The sequence below is a fragment of the Pelophylax lessonae genome (genome assembly GCF_965119305.1).
Source record: "Pelophylax lessonae genome assembly, chromosome: 8".
NCBI lineage: Eukaryota > Metazoa > Chordata > Amphibia > Anura > Ranidae > Pelophylax > Pelophylax lessonae.
The window spans coordinates 148,319,776-148,327,994 of record NC_138775.1 but is presented as its reverse complement, the minus strand read 5'-3'; the positions used below and the strand labels follow the sequence as shown (position 1 = coordinate 148,327,994).

The 8,219-nt window shown below is 47.1% G+C and overlaps 1 protein-coding gene across 2 annotated transcripts in view; it reads left to right on the top strand.

The window, feature by feature from the left end:
• Window positions 1-2,797: 2,797 nt before the first annotated feature.
• Window positions 2,798-8,219, top strand: part of PLA2G4A (phospholipase A2 group IVA) — a 201,629-nt gene continuing 196,207 nt past the window's right edge. For both annotated transcript variants that reach the window (XM_082264962.1, XM_082264963.1), the window contains exon 1: window positions 2,798-2,925. The gene's annotated coding sequence lies outside the window, so the exon portion shown is untranslated. The remainder of the gene's footprint in view (window positions 2,926-8,219) is intronic.

Below are 8,219 nucleotides of genomic sequence, written 5' to 3'. Positions count from 1 at the left end.
TATGCAAATCGCTGGGGGTGTCAATACCAAGTTAACAACTCCCCCAGATCAGTTCCCATATCGCAGTGCGAACTGTCAGTTTGGACATGAATCGGATCGCATAGGTGTGAACACCCATGCGATCCGATTCTTGTGTGGACCAAAAAAAGGGTCCTGTGTGACTTTGGTCCGAATGCGATGCAAATTCAGCCATACAATCTGTATGGCTGAATTTGCAATGCACAGACATCGCATGTGATTGGCAGAGCAGTGCGCTGCGAATCACATGCAATGTCTGTCATTGCATATATGTCTGCCGCAATGTGGCAGTGCCACTACAAAAAAAAAAAAAAAAAACGCTGTTTGCTGCAATTACTAGTAAAAAAATAAATACAAAAGAAGGACATCAAAATATCCTATAGTTTGTAGACACTATAACTTTTGCGAAAACCAATCAATATACGTTTATTGAGATTTATTTTTTGACCAAAAACATGTAGCAGAATACATACTGGCCTAAACTGATGAAGAAATTAGATTTTTTTTTACATTTTTATTGGATATGTTTTATAGCAGAAAGTAAAAAATATTGTTTTGTTGTTTTTTTCAAAATTGTCAGTCTTTTTTTGTTTATACCGCAAAAAATTAAAACTGGTGATCAAATATCACCAAAAGAAAGCTCTCTTTGTTGAAAAAAAGGACATCAATTGATGTCACCCTATGTCACTTAGTGTCAGATTTGCCCGCCGCAATGTGGTATTACCACTAAAAATCGCTGATTGCCACCATTACTTAAGTTTAATTTGTTTGTAAGTTAGAACAGGTATATTTTTTAAATATAACTCCAGCCAAAAAAATAATTTTTAAGTTTTTTGGATAGCACAGGGAAGGGTTAACTTTTGTTTTGCTGTCTGTGCCCCTGTTCAGAAGATTTCCCTTCACTTTCTGTCCCTATGACAATTGGATTTTGAAAATTTTGGGTTGTTGTGGAAACAAAGATTGGTAATAAAGCTTCAGTGGAGACACCTTTTTCCCTTTCACACAGGCGATCCGATCCGATCCATCTGTCAGTTTTCCAGGCGGACCTGACCGGATGCTCCATGCATCCCTATGGGGCAGTGGATGTCAGCGGTGACATGTCCGCTGACACCTGCTGCTCTCCGACCCGATCCTGTCCGTGAAATCTGGACGGATGGAAACCCTATTTTCCATCCGTCTGGAGGATCAGATCGGGTGGGATCGGATGAGAATGGACAGTCCGTTCTCATCCGATCCGATCTCCCTATAGAGGACAGCTCCATCTCTGCACACAGAGTGGAGACGGAGCTGTCATCCGCCTGCTCAGCGGGGATTGGCGGATCAATCCCCCCCCCCCCCCCCCGCTGAGCAGAATAGACTCCGTTGGGTGGTGCCCCCGTGTGAAAGAGGCCATACAGGAGTGAATTTCCCTTCCTAGGGGGAGATTTCTCCTCACTTCCTATTGTCTCTCTCCGTTTGCAAGTAGGAGTTGTTTGTAAAGGCCCATTACGAAAATCGGAAGGAAAATTTCATCCGACGAACGATCTGCCGATTGTTAGTATGATGCTTTTGACAACCGATTACGAATTTTCGGACGACAAAAACTGAATGTGCAGGCTATAACATTTTTATTCTACGTGAACACAACGTCTGATTTTCGTTTAATTAGTACAGTTTTCGTCTGAAAAAAATTGTAAGAGCAAGACTAGGCATGCTCAGAAACGAAAGAACACATACAAAACAATTCAACACATGGCATCACTTCTGAGGAAGAATTCTGTCGTACGAGAATTTTCGTATGAAAGTAACCTCTTCACTATCGATATGAGACTAGCATGCAACAAAAAATGGACGACAGATCGTTCGATAATCTGATTGTGTGTATGGGCCTTCAGTGCCGGTTCACATTTGTGCGATGCGGGAACGCTGCGAAGATGCGAATGATCCCGCATCGCATCCGCACCTCTGGCAGTTTACACTGCCATATGCGATACGCAGGGGGCGTCAATTAAAAGATAACGACACCCCCAGTTGCGATCGCATATCGCAGTGCGATCTGCAAGTTCGCACAGAATCGGATCGCACAAGTGTGAACCACTATGCGATCCGATTCTGCTGCGGATAAAAAAAAGCCTCATGTGCGAGTTTAGTGCGGATGCGGTGCAAATTCAGCCATACAAAGTGTATGGCTGAAATTTACTCCGCACATGAGATCGCATGTAATTTAGGAGCAGTGCGCTCTGAATTAAATGCGATCTCCGCGATCGCACTAATGTGAACCGGGGCTTTGTCAGATGTTTGTAACCCGGGGACCGCCTATACTGGCCTAAACTGATGAAGAAATTAGATTTATTTTTACATTTTGTTTCTTATTGGATATGTTTTATAGCAGAAAGTAAAAAATATATATATATATATATTTTTTTTTTAAATTGTCAGTCTTTTTTGTTTATAGCGCAAAAATAAAAATGCAGAGGTGATTAAATACCACCCAAAAAAAAGCTCTATTTCTGGGAAGAAAAGGACATCATTTTTTTTTTTTTTTGTGTGTACATCGTCGCACAAACGCGCAACTTTCAGTTAAAGTGACGCAGTGCCGTATCGCAAAAAATGGCCTGGTCAGGAGGGGTGGGGGGGTAAACCTTCTGGGGCTGAAGTGGTTAGATAATAACAAACTTATTGCTGAATGAAAAGGCCAATAGCGGAAAAGCGAAACTGGCCCTGGAATGCAAGCAGTTAATTGATGAGGAGAAGCTGTTTGTGGGCTCTTTACTTTAGTAAAACTGAGCCTATTACTGGTGAGGAGAGGTCACGAGACTCCAGACGAGGAAGTGAGTGACACAGTGCTGAGGAGACAGTGGAGGGATGTTTGCAGCACAGGGACTCCATTGAAGAAGGAACTTTCTCAGGGGATACTGAGGGGACAAGGTATGTTTATGTTCCACACAAGTTTACATACATTGAAGTATAGAGAGAACAATGTCCTGACTGCTGGGATGTGGCAGCCATAGATGCGCCTAAACTTGTTACCATTGTGTGGGAGTATCGTTATTCTAACACACTTTACAGAAGAAATGCTGTATAGAAGAAGCAAGGAAATACATTGTTTCCATCGCTCCCACATTGGTATACAGTAGCCACACACACACATAAAAATCAATGGTTTTGGTTTATCGATGATGTAGATTATGTTCTGTAGTCACGTTACTTTGTGTGGGAAAAGGTTTGGATTGATTTGTACTGTATTCTTGTATTTTAGGACGAAGGCGTGCATGACTGTTACGTGTAAAGCTTTATCCTAATGACTAGTACACACAATTGTCTGTTTTAGTCTCATATCGAAAAGTTACGAAAATTCTAGTACGACAGGAAACAAAATTCGGAAGCGATGTGTTGTAGTGCATTTTTATTGTATTTTCGAAAAGGAAACTGTACTGATTAAACAAAAAAATCGGATGATCTGGTACAATTTTCGCGCTCGTCCCATAAGATAATATCAGATGAACTGTCGTGATTGGCTCACGAAAGCTGTGTACTAGCGATCAGATTATCATACGTTCGATTCAAAAGCTGTGTACTAGCGATCAGATTATCATACGTTCGATTCGAAAGCTGTGTACTAGTGATAAGATTATCGTACAATCGATTCGAAAGCTGTGTACTAGTGATAAGATTATCGTACAATCGATTCGAAAGCTGTGTACTAGTGATAAGATTATCGTACAATCGATTCGAAAGCTGTGTAATAGCGCCTAGATTATTAGTACGATTGATTCGAAAGCTGTGTACTAGCGACTAGATCAACATACAATCGATTCGAAATCTGTGTGCTAGCGACTAGATTATCGTACAATCGATTCGAAAGCTGTGTACTAGCGACTAGATTATTGTACAATCGATTTGAAAGCTGCGTACTAGCGCCTAGATTATTAGTACGATTGATTCGAAAGCTGTGTACTAGCGATCAGATTACTGTACGATCGATTCAAAAGCTGTGTACTAGCGACTAGATTATTGTACAATCGATTTGAAAGCTGTGTACTAGCGCCTAGATTATTAGTACGATTGATTCGAAAGCTGTGTACTAGCGATCAGATTACTGTACGATCGATTCAAAAGCTGTGTACTAGCGCCTAGATTATCGTACGATCGCTTAGAAAGCTGTGTACTAGCGATCAGATTATTGTACGATCCATTCGAAAGCTGTGTACTAGCGCCTAGATTATCGTACAATCGCTTAGAAAGCTGTGTACTAGTGATCAGATTATCGTACGATCGCTTAGAAAGCGGTATTTTTGGTACGAATTTCTGATCGTGTGTACGGCCATTAGACTACAGCTCTCTGTGTGCGAGGTATAGGTGACATCTATTACCTTCCACTGCCTCCTTAGGAGTCTATAGCTGTGTAGTAGTAGGCTGGGTACATAAAACTGTATAGAGCGAGGGTAATGCTGTGTAACATCTCTTCCTGGCACTGCAGGATTTCTGCTTACATCGCTTATCTCTCAGCTTCTGCTTTTCCTGCTGCTTTTTATGTAACAGAGATCTCTGAAAAGAGTAGAAGCCATCCACTGCAAGCAGGCAGCTCTCATCGTCCTTGCTGTTCCAGTATCTGAATGAGATAAAATCTACCCCCACTCTTCATGGCTGACATGCTCCTTAAGCCTAGGGGTGCAGGGATAAGGTGTATGACCTGCCTCAATCCTGGCTCCAACAGGCTGGAGCTCCACCCAAAAGGGAAAGCTCTGCCTGTTTGCTACTCTCCCCCTGCTGCCACATTTGGCACCTTTCGAGGGGGAAGGGTGTAGTGGGTATCTCTTTTTGAAGTTTGGCCCCCTCCTCCTTCCCCCGCCGCTGGGCCATTCACAAAATGGAGCACGCATGCGCAGTAAGGGAAGCGACTGTGAAGCTGCAAGCCTTCACCCCTGGTTTCCCTTACAAGGAATGGCGGCGGAAGCACCCGAGAGCCAATTTCTCTGCCGACATCGCGGGATCCCAGGACAGGTAAGTGTCCTATTAATAAAAGTCAGCAGGTACAATATTTGTAGCTGCTGACTTTTACATTTTTGGTGGAGGAGGCTGGAGCTCCACTTTGATTGTAAGAGCCCGTTCACACAGGCGCGACCCGACTTGCCGGGGCGACCTGTGAAGTCGCGGTGCGCAGCTCGCACCGCGACCTCGGAGCGGCATGCATGGACCTCATATCATTGAAGTCAATGCAGGTCGCTCCAGGTCGCCCCAAAGTAGCTCAGGACCCTTTTTCTAAGTCGGAGCGACTTGTGTCGCTCCTATTAGAACGGGTCCTGTGCAGTGGCGGCTGGTGCTCAAAATTTTTGGGGGGGCGCAAAAAGAAAAATGTAATAGGTATTGCTTCGAGGCAAAAAATGCAGTAAAAAATTGCGTGACTTTGAAGTCATGGTATAGGCATGGCATAGGTGATGGTACAGGCATGGCACAGGTGATGGTATAGGCATGGCACAGATATGGTATAGGCATGTCACAGGTCATGGTACAGGAGATGGTATATGCCCCCTTTCAATGCAGTGACCAGCGTACATGCCCCCTTTCAATGCAGAGACCAGTGTACATGCCCCCTTCAATGCAGAGTTCAGCGTGCATGCCCCCTTCAATGCAATGAACATTGTGCTGTGCCCCCTTCAATGCAATAAACACTGTGCTATGCCCCCTTCAATGCAATAAACACTGTGCTGTGCCCCCACAATGCAGAGTTCAGCGTGCATGCCCCCTTCAATGCAACTGTGCTGTGCCCCCTTCAATGCAATGAACAATGTGCTGTGCCCCCTTCAATGCAATAAACACTGTGCTGTGCCCCCTTCAATGCAATAAACACTGTGCTATGCCCCCTTCAATGCAATGAACACTGTGCTGTGCCCCCTTCAATGCAATAAACACTGTGCTGTGCCCCCTTCAATGCAATAAACACTGTGCTGTGCCCCCTTCAATGCAATAAACACTGTGCTGTGCCCCCTTCAATGCAATAAACACTGTGCTGTGCCCCCTTCAATGCAATAAACACTGTGCTGTGCCCCCTTCAATGCAATGAACACTGTGCCCCCTTCAATGCAATGAACACTGTGCTGTGCCCCAACAATGCAGAGTTCAGCGTGCATGCCCCCTTCAATGCAACTGTGCTGTGCCCCCTTCAATGCAATGAACACTGTGCTGTGCCCCCACAATGCAGAGTTCAGCGTGAATGCCCCCTTCAATGCAACTGTGCTGTGCCCCCTTCAATGCAATAAACACTGTGCAGAGTTCAGCGTGCGTCACAGCATTGTCCCCAATCACTGCAGAGTGCCACAGCATTGTCCCCAATCACTGCAGAGCGCCACAGCATTGTCCCCAATGATTGCAGAGTGCCACAGCATTGTCCTCAATGATTGCAGAGTGCCACAGAATTGTACCCCAGTGATTGCAGAGCGCCACAGCATTGTCCCCCAATGATTGCAGAGCGCCACAGCATTGTCCCCCAATGATTGCAGAGCGCCACAGCATTGTCCCCCAATGATTGCAGAGTGCCCACAGCATTGTCCCCCAATGATTGCAGAGCGCCACAGCATTGTCCCCCAATGATTGCAGAGTGCCAGCATTGTCCCCCAATGATTGCAGAGCGCCACAGCTTTGTCCCCCAATTATTGCAGAGTGCCACAGCATTGTACCCCAATGATTGCAGAGTGCCACAGCATTGTACCCCAATGATTGCAGAGTGGCCACAGCATTGTCCCCCAATGATTGCAGAGCGCCACAGCATTGTCCCCCAATGATTGCAGAGCGCCACAGCATTGTCCCCCAATGATTGCAGAGTGCCAGCATTGTCCCCCAATGATTGCAGAGCGCCACAGCTTTGTCCCCCAATGATTGCAGAGTGCCAGCATTGCCCCCCAATGATTGCAGAGCGCCAGCATTGCCCCCCAATGATTGCAGAGCGCCACAGCATTGTCCCCCAATGATTGCAGAGTGCCAGCATTGTCCCCCAATGATTGCAGCGCGCCAGCATTGTCCCCCAATGATTGCAGAGTGCCAGCATTGTCCCCCAATGATTGCAGAGCGCCAGCTTTGTCCCCCAATGATTGCAGAGCGCCAGCTTTGTCCCCCAATGATTGCAGAGTGCCAGCATTGTCCCCCAATGATTGCAGAGTGCCAGCATTGTCCCCCAATGATTGCAGAGTGCCAGCGTGCGTGCTCCCTTCAAACTTACCTGGTGGCGGGGCGGCTCAGCTTCTTCCTCTTCTGCGGCGGGTCCTTCTCCCTCGTCTCAGCGGCGGGAACCGGCGGGCGGCCTGCTCCCTTCAAACTTACCTGGCGGCGGCGCGGCTCAGCTTCTTCCTCCTCTTCTGCTGCGGGTCCTTCTCCCTCGTCTCGGCGGCGGGAACCGGCGGGCGGCCTCTCCTTTTCTCTGAGCGGCGGTGACGGTGAGTGACTGACGCACGCACCGGCACCGCTCCCATTGCGACGTCAGCGATATCCTGGATGATGATTGGTCCAGGCTGTAGACTGGACCAATCACAGCCAGGATATCAGAAAGTGGGGGTGTCCAACCGCAAAGACTTGCGCCCAGGATACCCCCCTACCCCCCAGAAGGCAGCCAATCGGCGCCTCTTCTGGGACGTAACCCCACCCCCCCCCCCCCCCCAGCCACCAGTTCCTTCAGGCAAGGCTGGCGAACCCAATTGTTTTTTTTTTAACAACTTTATTTGTTCGTTTTGTTTTTTTTTTTTTTTCTTTTTTTTTTCTTTTTTTTTTAGGGGTAGGGGGGCGGCGCCCTGGTGCCCCCTATGCACGGGCCGCCACTGGTCCTGTGCTAATCTATGGCAGGCGACCCGCGGCGACTTGTCGCCCCAGTGTGAACCGGCTCTAAAGGTAATTTAAGAAAAATAAACAAGTCCCCCACCCCCCCCCTCCTCCTTTCCCAACCGGCAGGCCATTCACAAAGGGCAGCACACATGCGGGCTTTTCCGCCGGTTTCCCCTACAAGGAATGGCGGCAGCACCCCAGAGCCATATGAAAAATCGCTGGGGTGCCGACAGCGTGGGATCCCTGGACAGGTAAGTGTCCTAATAATAAAAATCAGAAGCTACAGTATTTTTTTTGGCGGGGGGGGCGTGAGCTTAAAGAGCAGTCGCGAATCTCTTTTTTTTTTATGTCCCCCGCCAGCGCTTCTGGCCCCTCCCTTCTGTCCAGTGCCCCCGTGGGAATCTGCTTCC